This window comes from Alligator sinensis, unplaced genomic scaffold (genome assembly GCF_000455745.1).
Source record: "Alligator sinensis unplaced genomic scaffold, ASM45574v1 scaffold174_1, whole genome shotgun sequence".
Taxonomy (NCBI): Eukaryota; Metazoa; Chordata; order Crocodylia; family Alligatoridae; genus Alligator; species Alligator sinensis.
In genome coordinates, this window is record NW_005842516.1 from 1,042,846 (window position 1) to 1,056,217 (window position 13,372).

Consider the following 13,372-nt stretch of genomic DNA (forward strand, 5'->3'; position numbering starts at 1 on the left):
TGATGCATGCATACCTTGAGTACATCAGATTGCAGTCCCCCTTCTCCCTCCTCAAGAATCTCTCATTAAGGTTCAGTTTGCACTTTCCCCCATTACTTTTATTTTATGTAGCCCCACAGACTCCTGGGACTTTCTGGGCATTCTCCTTCTGGCTCTGGCTGAGCTCTTCATCTACCAGACCAGGGAGGAGGTGCTGGCCACAAGGAACCTAGCTGATTAAGGCTGTCTTTCTTTCCCTTATCTGTGCACATCTCCAAGCAGAGTTTCAATGGTCAGTAACCACTGGCTCTTTAGGTACATTCCAGGGGCAGTGGGTGCTAGCTGGAGTTTTCTGCTCAGTATCTTCTCTGGGACCTTACTTATTAATGTATAATCTGCACTCCCATTCCTGTTTTACTATTTGTTGTCTCACAAGCTTAACTGTTATGACATCCCTTAAGTCACTGATGGGGCTTCTAGGTCCTTCTGGGTATAGGCCCACCATCCTGGCTTAACAAGTAGCCATGCCTGCTGGTTTCTACCTTCTTAGTTTCCTCTGTCTGACCCTTTTGCTCCTGACTGCCACCCCCTATGACCACCCTGCCTTGCTCTTGACTCCAGACCAGACCCCCCTTTCTTCTTACAGCTGGTTCCTGTGGCTCTAGGATGGTGACTTACCATGTCAGGGTCCCTCAGAAATACAGCTGCCTGCACTGAACACTGGCCAGTGGCTTTGGTATGGATCCCTACTTTTTTGCTCCTATTCCCACGGTTCATGGCTCTACTGTGATGACTGAAAACATCTCAGTCCCTTACAGACTACAGCCTCCTGACCTGCCTTCTCCCATCCTGATGGACATAGACTCTCTAGAGTCAGACCCCAGTCACCCACTTCCTGGTCATCCCCTGACAAGCAGCCTGACATTTAGGCTGGGCTATGCAACAAATGAGAAACTGCTGTGTGGGTAGTGCTTGTAGTCACGTTGGCTAGACTGCAGGGCCACTAAGATCCTCCTGTCCAGGCTTGGAGTGGGCTTTTCCACAGATTTAGATGCTCAGATCACGATACAATGCCAAGTTGGTCTGGTTCACCAGACTGCATTTTTGGACCTGGCTAATGGGAGTGTCTACTTGCACAGCAGTCCTTTTCCTATCCATGTTTGAGGAGCTCTGAAGGGGTGTATGACCATGCAGCCTTTTCTATGTAAAGTAGTACTGTGATGACAGCTATACAGGCTCATGGAATCATGATTTTCTGAGTGGAGAGGCAAGTCTGTCATTGAATGCCCCTCTTTCCATAATCTGCTGTACTACACTGAAGCACAGTGGTACCCCCTTCCTCCTTTGACCCCATAGTGTGGCCAGCCCCTTGGGTTGGGCTTCCCTCCCTGCAGCCAGCACTGTGTAAGTAGTTGCCATTTCAACTTATCCTGTTTTCTGGGCCCTGTGCCTCCCCAGTGTTGGCTGGATAGTGACCTGGATAGTACAGCTCTAAGGGCAGGGATAGAAGATAGTATGGGTTTGCTGATACCATGCTTGAAGGTGACATGCAAGGTTATAGGGAGGTGAGAACCTGGATCAGCAGGGGGTGACTCTTGCAGAGGTCAAAGTTGGGTTGGGGATTCAAGGAATGTGTGTCTCAGTGCAGATAGTAATTAATGGTGTTTCTAACGCCATAACTTCCCTTGGTGTCTATTCCACCGCATCCCTGTACTAACAATGTAGTTCTCTTCCTGGTATCTGATCTAAACTTACTTTTCTGCCAACTTTGAGCCATTGATCTGTATCCTAACCCCTGTGGCAAGTAGGAAGAGATTTTCCTTCTTCTTTCTGGCAGCCCTTCATTCATTGGAACACAGTTGCCTCTCTGCTGCAGTGCTCCTTTTGAAGCTGGCCCGTTAGGCAGCCAAGAGAGGGAGATGGATGGAGCTACCAGGAGTTATGGCAATAGGCAGGCTGGCTAGCCCCAGCCAATTTTTATTACAAGAGTGCATCTGTAAGCTAACCACCAGGCTGCCCCCAGCTGGCCCCAGTAATCTGTCTGAATTGGTGTTGTTGTCTAGATATAAGTGACTGATCCCTCAGTTTTCCTTAGAAAACTCCAGAATACAGCATTTTCCCTCCATTGCGCCTAGCTGTAGCCTAGAATTGGGCCAAGCTCATTGTTCCTGGTTCCTGACTGATAGCTTCTTGTTCCCAAGTCTGGTCATGATCTTTGCGGCCTGCTTCTGATGCCTTAGCAGGGACCCTAACAGGCAGCCCAGCCTGAGCTAATTGCCAAGTAGGCCCAATCTCTTTCTGAAAAACAGCTCTCCTCACTGCCCACTTTTCAACTAATGCTTATTTTTGAATTTGTCTAAATTGCTGCTTTACTTACTGGTTCTTTCCACCACACTGCAGAAAAAATGCCCGTGGGAAATCGGAGCACAGTGACTGAATTCATTCTCCTGGGAATCCCCGTTCCACACAGCCTACTGAGCCTCTTCTCCTGGATGCTGCTAGCTACGTACCTGCTAACTCTGATGGGCAACATGGTAATCATGCTGGTGTGGACAGATCATCATTTGCACACCCTAATGTACTACCTCCTCTATAACTTGTCCATCCTGGAGATCTGCTTCACTACTTCCATTATCCCAGTGATGTTGGTGAACCTACTGTCTCGGAGCAAAGCCAGATTCTACTCTGGCTGCATTATCCAGTGCGTCTTCTATTTCTTCCTTGGGATAGCAGAGTTCATACTCTTAGCTGCCATGTCTTTTAACTGCTATGTAGCCATCTGCAAGCCACTATGCTATGCCACCATTATGCATGACAGAATGTGCATCCAGCTCACAATTGTTTCCTGGTTGGGAAGTTTCCTACTTGTAATTGGCCCAGATGTTATCCTCTTTATGATACTAAATTGCAAATCTAATGTCATAGACCATTTCTTTTGTGATGCTGATCCCCTCTTGAGACTTTTATGCAGACACACCAGATTCATGGAGGTTGCAAATTTCCTGATGGCTATTGTTGTATTAATGGGCTCATTAGCAGTGACAGCAGTGACATGTGCATCATCTCCACAGTGCGGAGGATTCCAACCACTTCAGGGAGAGGAAAAGCTTTCTCCACTTGTGGAGCCCACATCACTGTTGCCTCCATTTGTTATGGTAGTGCTATATTCATGTACATGAAAATTTCAGGTACTACTTTTGATAACAAGAAGGTTGTAAGTGTGTTGACCAGTGTAATAAGCCCCTTGTTTAATCTATTCCTCTACACCCTGAGGAATGAGAAAGTGAAAGATGCTTTGAAAAAAAGCTTTAGCATATAATACATTTTCCCTTGAAGGTGTAAGATTTGGTAAGATGACGTTAACATTTAAATCAAACAAAATCACTAAAAAATAGTTTCAGAGATGGGTGAGACTATAGTTCAAAATTGGCCACAGCAATATCACATTTATTACACCTTCCCTAATTTCTTGCTTTTTCTGCATTTTGGGGGCCCTAAATACTTTTTAAAGATCTGGTTCTAAGTATTTATGGTCAATAAATTGAAGACCGATTAAGAGAAGCAAGTGCCAGCTACTTCTTCAGGGAGTCTAGTTGCAATAGTACTAGGACAAATGCAACAGATGTATAATCTAGAGGCATGAGGTGGGCAAACAGTGGAAAGACTGAACTTTAAATATTGTTGTGAATAAAATGAACCAATAAGGTTAGCTGATATATGTGATAGGGACCAGATTTCATTATTTTTGTCCCTTTCAGTACAATAGAGCAAATAAAGAAAGAAGATGGATAAAGGCAACAGAAATGAAGCTGTATTTATCCGCATCCTCCTGAATAATCTCAGATTCTGTGTTTTTCTTTGATTCTGCTTTCTTTTATTTCTCCATCCCCCCACCCCCATTTCCTTTTCTTTTTAGTAATGCCTGCCTGCCTTCATACATACTTGTGCTGTCTAATTTTTATTTGTGGCACTTACGGAATAGTCTTATTTCACTTGACATGTAAAATTATCAGTAATACTGCTGCTTAACTGCCATTCATGGCACTTATACACAGATTGTGATTCTGTATCCCATGCAATATGGACATGTAAGAGTCCACATGGCTACTGAACTATGTGCTGAAGTAGGCTGTGTGCTGACCAGGGAGGCACATGGTTGTATAAACATATACCTGGGAAAATGTAAGTCAAGAAATTTGAAGCTAGGCGAAAAACCATAACCAGAAGGTGTTAAATGCTAAAGCTTTTTTCCCTAGGAAGCCAAGACAGGGAGCAATATGGAGCCAGGTGGAAAAGAACAAGTGATACAATGAGTGGCTAAGTGATATGTATGCTGTTCTGAAAATGAGTTAGCACCCTTGCTGTCAATGAGACAGGAATTTCCCCACTGCTCTCTATCCAGTCCTTCCAATACGTATTATGTGCAAAGTGCATGGGCCCATCTTCAAGAGCAGGGGTGGGGAATGTTGGCTCCAGATTTAGGATCTACATTCCTTGTTCCAGGTGGGGAACCCATCTTCACACCTACCATGACCTTTCCATTCAATAACAGGCACATTTATTGATACACAGTGATAACAGAAAAGACGCAATACAAACAGTCAAGTAATTCTATATATCTGCCAAATCCTAGGGCTGTCAAGAGAGGCAAAGTATATTTGGTCAGGATGCAATCTTCACTCTGAGGCTGTCTCTTAGATGTCAGATGTAAGCATGTCAGCAGCCTGGAGGTGGGATGCCAAGGCCCACACACTCCCTCCATGGGGGTAATGAGGCAGGCTGGTGGTGTGCCCTCTATGGTGGCCTCAGGGCCCCTTCCCAGGTGACGGGGATGGGGACCCTCTCAAGGAGGAGGGATGGGGAGGAGGAGGGATGGATAGGGACCTAAGCAGGATGGGAAAGGACCCTTTCTTAATATCAAATCTCTGCTTTTGTATTCTCCTTCCTTTCTGATGATGCCTGATGACTCCTCATCCATAGCTATCTCTGGTAGGTCTCTTGGTGTTGTCACATGTCCACAAAGCTTTCCGGGCCTTCTCCTAATTTGGTCTGTTCCCCCAAAACTCAGGCCCCCGTACTCTGGGGCCTTGTTAGCTGGTGCCACTTATTTCATGTTATGGAACAATATGGTGCATATCCCCAGTTCCCAGACTGTTTTTCAGACTATGTGGTCTTGTTGGCCTTGCTGTGTTAGACCAGCTGTCTGCTTCCAAGGCTGTGATCTCATGTTATGGAACAGTATAGTACATGCCCCCCTCAATTCTAAGGCTATGTGAAACTGTGTGTGTGAGACCCAGGCTTCTTAGATATCATTAACCCCTGCTGCCCATCCTAAGCCATTCTCATGCATATACATATACCTATAAGGCAATTCCCAAGAAGCAAATCTTTAAATGCTATTTCTAAGCCAACAAGGAACAGCCAAAATTATGCCTAAATTGTGCTTCTGTGCTGATAAGTTGAAGAGCTGCAAATGTAAACCCCTGATGGATGGGAAATTTTAGGGGTATGAGGAAGAACCTTGGCAAATGTCATAACTGTTGGATTAAAACATTAGAGGGCCCTACTCCTGGTATCTTCCAGGCAACAGTCTGAGGACTTATGCTGACCTACAGACATGCAGAGCTGCATACCTACCTGACTAAAGTGAAGCTGACCTGAATATGCTTAATAATTATTTGGGTACTTGTACATAAACTCTGCACAAGGTGTTGGATGACAAACCATGTATACTTGCCTAAAATTAAAATTCATGAGGGTGGGTTGAAATGACTTGGAATGGTAGCAAAGTTGGTTTAGATTGGTTATTAGGCAAAACTATGCTGTTAGAACAGTGAGGCAGTGGAATAAACTGCTTAGGGAAGTTCTGGAATATCCTTCAATGAAGACTTTCAGGAAAAATTGGGACAAGTATTGGTCAGAGATGATTTCAGAGTAGCAATACCTGGAGGGGTCTGTGAAGAGCAACAGATCTGGGAGAGTGAAAAGCAGAATCTGAATATCCACATAGCATGAGGGGTGACCATGAGGACTCCAGATACAGCACACATAGACTGGACACCAGACAAGGGAGTGGAGGGCAGAAGGGGGGCATTTTTCAGAAGTCTGGGTTGGGGCTGTTGCTGCATAGTTTCTATGGCAGCTCATGAGCACATGGGCATCCTTGGAGGGCCACGAGAGGTTGACATAGTTGTTGTCTATAGTGCTAAGGACCCAAGGGAAATAGAACTTTTATGTGATGCACTAGCAGGTGGCAGGGGATGTTACAGTCTATGATGTGGTAGGTGAGGGCAATGAGAAACTGGCTGAGGCTTCTAGGAGCCTGGACCTGACTTAGCCCAGCAGTCTGGCTGGCCACCCTCTGGAATTACCTAAAAGCTAGAATGATGAGACAGCTGCTCATCTGGTATGATATGGATGAGATACAGGTGGTGAGGAGAGTATATTGTAGTCAGCCCTGCAGTAGACCACAAAGTTCTGGTGACACGGAACCAATATAAACTTGATACAGATGTAGCTGACCAACCCTTAAAAATGACCTTTGGACCTGTATACCTAGGCTCATATTTACGCATCAGACATATGCCACTACAGGGGCTGCTGTGGAGGCCCAGTCTGCCAGGCTGCCAAGACTTGGGGCTCCATGGAGAAGGAAGGTGCCTTGGGGGATGATGCTTGTGGCATTGAGTTAATGGTGAAAATACTCTGAAGCTGTCCCCATGCAATATTCCATTGAGACTCCCACCCCACTAATGAGCCTACTGCCCTTCCACCCACAACCATCTTCAAGGCTCCCTCTCAGCTTCCTGCTCCAGTCTGGTGAGTTACAACTAGCTCCTACTCTCTAGTTGCCTCCCCAGCTCTGTCTGAAATCTTGCCCTTGCAGCCAGTCTTTCTTCAAGAAGCACAGGGAGGTTGAAGGGTCCTCATAAGCTGGTCCACAGAAAGGTGTCCTAGAGCTGGATTCCACCCTGTGCCTGATGGCACACACCTAGAAAAATCCCCAGCCTTGGCTGCAACCAACAACCAATGACTCTCAGGCAGGCTTAAAAACATGGCACCTGTAGTAGAAACGGGGGGGGGGGGGGTTTGGGGAGTACAGCAAAATAAATAAGCATGTAAAATACCCAGAGTAGAGCATAGGCCTAGCTACACTTTTATATTCCTTGAGCAGTGGCTGTCCAACCTCTTCTTGAACACCTCCAATAATGGAGAGTCCACAGCTTCCCTTGGCAGTCTATTCTACTGCCTGACTACCATAACAATGAAGAAGTTTCTCCTTATCTTCAATCTAAACCTACTTCACTGAAATATCAGACCACTGGTCTGCATCCTACTCTCTGAAGCAAGGGAGACAAAGTGTTCTCCCCTGCTGAAAAGGCCCCTGCTATGGCTTGCCACTCCAAAAGCAGGGTCTTAGAGACCCTTGGGCATGTACTTGCATGGTTATGGTTGTATTGACAATAAAGGCCTACTCTGGGTGTTGATAGGACTAGCTGGTGGCATGGCAGTCCTTACCCAGAGATATTGGGAGGCTACCTGACCTTCGGCACAGATGGCATGGCTCCTCAAGGTCTCTTCTTCAGGCTGTGGTGTTCCATCTGTGCTAGGGTTGCCAATGCGATGGGATGGGGACCCTCAGAAGATAAATGGGGATTCCTAGCACATGCATCATCCAGGAACCATCTAAACAGTCCACTGCACCTTCTGCCCCTTCATGGAGAAGGCCAATGGTTTATGTGCTCTGTGTACATGTAGAAAAATGAGGCAGGAGACTACTGTTGGGCCCCTATGTTTCCTGTTTTGCCTCCTCATGATATCAACCATGAGATCAACAACTCGGACTTCTGCTATGATAACCATAGAGGCTGCCAGGTTTCTGATGCAAGCCTCTCAGTCAAAGCTCCTTCTTAAAACCTGAATTTTATGCAGCTGTTATAACATCTCCCAACTTCTCATGTCTTTCCATTTCTTTCAGATGGATTCAATGAGTTCTTCATGTGTCCCTTCCCCCTTCCCTCCCACAAGTACCACAGTTCAGCCCACAGGCAGTCATGCACAATGCAATGAGTCTTGAGGCATCCCTCCTCAGAGAGTTCTTCCAGGTGTTGCCAGGCTATGAAGTCACTGACAGACTGCAGCTCCTCTTGGTAGAGACAAGTTGGGGTGATGAGCAGGGTGCCACAGTGTGCCCAGGGCCTCCAGTTGACTGGCTTTCTTCCTCCATCTCCGATATTTGTCTTGCATCATAGGTTCCCTAGAGGCCCTGTAGGGTCCTTGGGACTCTTCCAGTGTTACACAGTCTGTTGGAGTCCTCCTGATGCAAACTCAGGCATGGCTTCTAGAGCAGATAAACCATTAGCTGCTTGCATTCTCAGACCCAGCCTTTGGGTCTATGACCCCACCTTGGTTCTTAGTGGACTCTTTGAAGAGTTCCCTTCTGAATAAGCATCTGTGGAAGGGATATCTCTCTTTATGAGGACAGAGTCCACCCAAAGTCATATGCAGAGAAGCAGACAGCACTTAAACAAAAACAGCATTTATTGGACAAAAGCAATTCTGCATGCAGTCTTCACCACCCCAAAGCCCAAGTAGTCAGTTAGAAGAAAGAGCCCTGTTTTGTTCTCTCTCAAGACTCTCAGACTGCTTTCCTCCTGCTTGTATTTCTTCCTTGTCCCTCGGTGTCTCCCTCTTCAGGACCTTTCCCTAAGTGTATTGTCCTTGTCCCAGGTGCCTCCTTGACACCAGAAACAGCCTGGGATCTCTTCAGGTTCTGGCCTGGACCCTAGTGATGTGCCAACATAGACCATTTAACACTATGTTGCCAGATGGTCTATCACCCACTAACAGAGCACTCAGGCTGATCTCCACAACACTGGTTCCAATCACAATTAATCCCTTTTTTCACCCCAGTGTGACTAATCTGGGGGACAGTAGGGACGGTAGGAAGGAAGTTTGGATATCTTCCCTGCCCTAATAGAAATGAAAGAGCAATTTTGGGGGGGTGCATATATAGCTGGTTTTGGTCTCAGTTAATGTGGGTAGGAGGTAGGGTTTCCAACCCTCCAGGAGTGCCCTGGACTGTCCAGGGATTAGATGTATATCTTCAGAAGCCTGTTGCGAGTCACCCAGAAGATAAATGACAGGGCAATCTTTAAATATTAAATGTTGAGTCCAATTTATACAGTCGTCCATTGGGTTTTTAAAGGTAATAGTAATGTGCATTTGCCTTCCTGATGTAAAGTCTACACATTGTAATCCATAACTGATATACACAAGCATGTGGACACAGTGTCACAGGCACGTTGGTATTGTCTGTTTAGTTTACTAACTACACTACACTATGGAACATATTCATGTCATTCATATCATTACATTATGTGATGAAACCTCCAAGAATAGATTCAAACAGAGTTGGAAACCCTAGTAGGAGGAGATTCTGTCATCTACATAGAATTCATAGACATTAGGGCTGGAAGTGACCTTGTAAGGTCATCAGGTCCAACCCCTTGCCCAAAGGGCAGGAAGTCAGCTAGGGTAAAAGGATCCCAGCAAGATAAGCATCCAAATGTTTCTTAAAAGTGTCCAGAGTAGGTGCCTGCACCACCTCTAGTGAGAATCTATTCCAGGCCTTGGGAGACTGGACAGTAAATAAGTTTTTCCTTATGTCCAGCCTAAAACGGTCTTGCGGGAGTTTGTGACCATTGGACCTTGTCATCCCTTGATGTACTTATAAGCTGCCACCAAGTCACCCTTGTGCCTGCACTTCTCGAGGCTGAAGAGTCCCATGGCTCCCAGCCTGTCTTCATAAAACCTGTTCTATTGCCCTTTGATCATGTGCATGGCTCTCCTCTGGACTCTTTCAAGCTTCTCCACATCCTTCCTGAATTGTGGAGCCCAGAATTGGATACAGTACTCCAACTGTGGTCTCACCAAGGCTGAGTATAGTGAGAGGATGACATCCTGGGTCTTTACTCAAGATGCATCGATAGATGCAAGCCAGAGTTTTGTTTGCTTTGCCAGCTGTGGTATCGCATTGGTGGCTCATGTTCATCTTGTGGTCAGTCATGACCCCCAAGTTTCTTTGGGTCATGGTGCTAATACGTGCAGTAGTGTCAAGCCTATAAGTGTGTGTAATCCTGAGAGTTGACTCTATCCAGCCTCCACTTTGTAAACAAGAGCTATGTGTTGTCATTCTGAGCGAAGAGGTACATCTCTGTCAGTGTGTGTCCTGCCTTTCTCATGCCCTGCTGTGTCCCCTTGGAGTCATGTCACTGTTCTTTTCCACCCCACATTATTCATTGTTCAGAGAGAGCAGGACTTCTTCTGTCTCTACCTGATAGGAATTCTCCTCTCTGCAGCTGCTGGGAGCAGGTCTAGGCTGAAACCTTCCTGCCTGACCAAGAACATGTATGTGTGGGGGTAGGAGTCCTTCCATGCCTAAAAAGGGGCCATGTTATCCCATTCCTCTATGTGGATGGGAGTCATGTAATAGAATCCCCTTCCATCAATGAGTACATGGATTCCAGTACTTATAGTGGGGGCATTTATGTAATCACAGGTAGGAAATCATTTCTATCATCTCTCCCAGTGCCCAGACAACCACAGCTGTCCCGTATGTTCTGTCCTACCTCTATCTGTCTAGGTGCACCATGTTCCTTGCCCTTTGTTTTCTACCCCAGCTGTTCCTAGCTTGTCCTTGTGCCCCACTATAGTATCATCTATTCCTCTTTACTCCCTAGTCTGCTCCATCATCCCCCAATCCCTACAGCTTTCCTGGTTGCCATGTACCTAGCTCTCTACTTCCCAGAGTTCCTCTCAGTCACCTCTCTTTCTCTGCTGCATTCACCTTTGCTCCACCTGAAACTCATCATATAGCTGCCCAGGGTGTTTTATATGTGGACTAGATGGGGCCTGTATAGCAGCAGCACCTGTTGTGAGATGAAATAATCCTACTTCTTATGAAATGTTATGCTATACATCTCTGATTCTCTCTAAAAGGTGCAAATCTACCCTGACTTCTGTCTGACTTCAGACTAGCATGGTCTCTCTCTTCATGACTAGCAGACTCTCTAGGTCCTGCTAGTCATACTTGTTGGACAACTGCCTTTTTCTGCTTACCCATGCCCCTGGCAGTGGAGAGGAGTGGGGCAGAATTACTCTGACATGTAAGAGGCCATTGGCTGCTGCCAAAGACAAGATTAATTTCTCCAGGGCATGCTAAGTGGTAGCTGAGTTTGGCTGTAGCTTTGAAATGTACTTAGTCACAGAAGCCTGATTCAATTCTCAACACCCCGCCCCCAACCCTTTGTTACCCCTACAAAGAAAACCCTGAAATACAGTCACACCTTGAAATTTAGCTGGGTGAATGCTGGTTAAGTTACACTTGAGCATTGATTCCAGAAAATAGGATCTGGTTCTCAATACCATCTTATCCCACATCACTTGAGTCTGAGGGGAAAAAAAAACAAAACAAAACAAAACAGTTAATGATGATTTTAGTGACTTAAGCTGAAGGCTAGCATGAAGGTTTGTGAACATTTTTTGTCAAAATTTGACCTGCCTAGCATGGGATCACACCTAGGTACCTGTTATGTGGGACATAATCTGGTCCACACATTTCTGGAAAATATTAGTCAGGATAAAAATGCTGTCTGCATATAAGTATATATAAAATTCCTATATGCATATATAAGGATGAGCTTGCTAAAAGATAACAGTAGTTTTGAAGAAAAAATATATAGTTTCATATATATATATATTGGTTCACAATGGCGGTCTATCTATCTATCTAGATAGACAGATAAACTGCCATTGTAAATTACAATTGAGAGTTGTTTTTCAATTAGAGGTCTTTACAGATATTAGGATATGAATGTGACTGGCATGTAAAGTTCAGGCATGTTAAAAATGACTAAACAAATGGCATGGGGTGGAATGGAAAGAACCATTTCATATATTTATGCCATTAGAATCTTTCTTGAGGAAAGGATCTTACTTATCATTTTCCTGACATTTCTCAGTGTATAGATAATTGGGTTCAGCATGGGGACAAACAAAGTGAAAATAACTGAGACTATTTGGTCCAGGGCACGTTTCTTGAAGGGCCGAGCATAGATATATATGTAAGGAATAAATAATAAACACACAACTGTGATCTGGGCTCCACAAGTGGACAGGGCTTTGCGTTTCCCTTGTGTGACCCGTGTCCTTATCTTGAATAGAATAATGCTGTATGAAATAAGCAGGACAACAAAAATCAGTATAACAACCACCCCACTATTGGAGATCACCAGCCACTCAACCACGTGGGTGTCCATACAGGCAAATTTGATGACTTGTGCGATATCACAGAAGAAATTGTCCAGAACTTTTGGACCACAGAATGGTAATGGGAAGATCAAGAAAACCTGGGCAATAGAGTGAACAAATCCACCCAGTCATGCCCCAAATACTAGTCCTATACACGTGCCCCGGTTCATGATAATCAAGTAGCGCAGTGGTTTCTGGATGGCCACATAGCGATCAATTGCAATTAGCACAAGTAAAAAGATCAATGCACCAGAAATGAAATGAAAGAAAAAAATCTGAGCGATGCACTCATTGAAGGGGATGGTGTCTTGTTGTAAGAGAAGACTCGACAACATCTTTGGTGCATTAACTGTGGTATCACTAACATCCATGAAGGCCAGGTTGGCTAGCAGAAAGTACATAGGTCTGTGGAGCTGCTGTTCCATAATCACAGTGATGATGACAGTGAAGTTTCCCAACCAGGTTGTCAAGTAGACTATGGAGACAAAGACAAAGATGCATCGCTTCAACACAGGATTTTGGGTGAGCCCCAAGAGGACAAATTCTGTCACTGTGGTGGTGAGATTCTCTGGTTTCATTTTGACCATTAAAATATAGTCATCAAGTGAACAGAAGCAACAATGAAATATTTTCACTTTTTTGTTTTGTTAACCCTAATCCCTGTTTGTCTTTCTGCAGCCCATCCATTCCACAGAATCATCTTGGTGTCCAAGGGTTTTGAACAGTAGAAAACCTGGATTGCAGGAAGCAGACTTGAACAAATATTGGCTCAATATTAGTTCTTAGTACAGGGATGACAGAACCAAGAGTCAGAAGTCATGATGATTAAGCTGTCATTCACAAGTAACTCAATATGAAGAAGGACCAGGTAGATCTTGTTTAGAAAAAAAGGAGAAGTATAATTTAAAACTTGAGAACCATTGATCTGAATGCAGGGGTTTGTTTATGAACCTGATTTCAAAGATAGTCAGGTATAGTGAATTCTAACTGGAATTACCAGTGTGGACACAATGAAGAACCTTTTCTACAATAGTGGACTGTTCACAGAAGAAACCATATCACATTGATTAAAGTGGGAACA

The 13,372-nt window shown here is 44.9% G+C and overlaps 1 pseudogene; it reads right to left on the bottom strand.

Moving 5' to 3' along the window:
- Positions 1-11,010: 11,010 nt before the first annotated feature.
- Positions 11,011-12,869, bottom strand: LOC102381421 (annotated as a pseudogene).
- Positions 12,870-13,372: the final 503 nt, after the last annotated feature.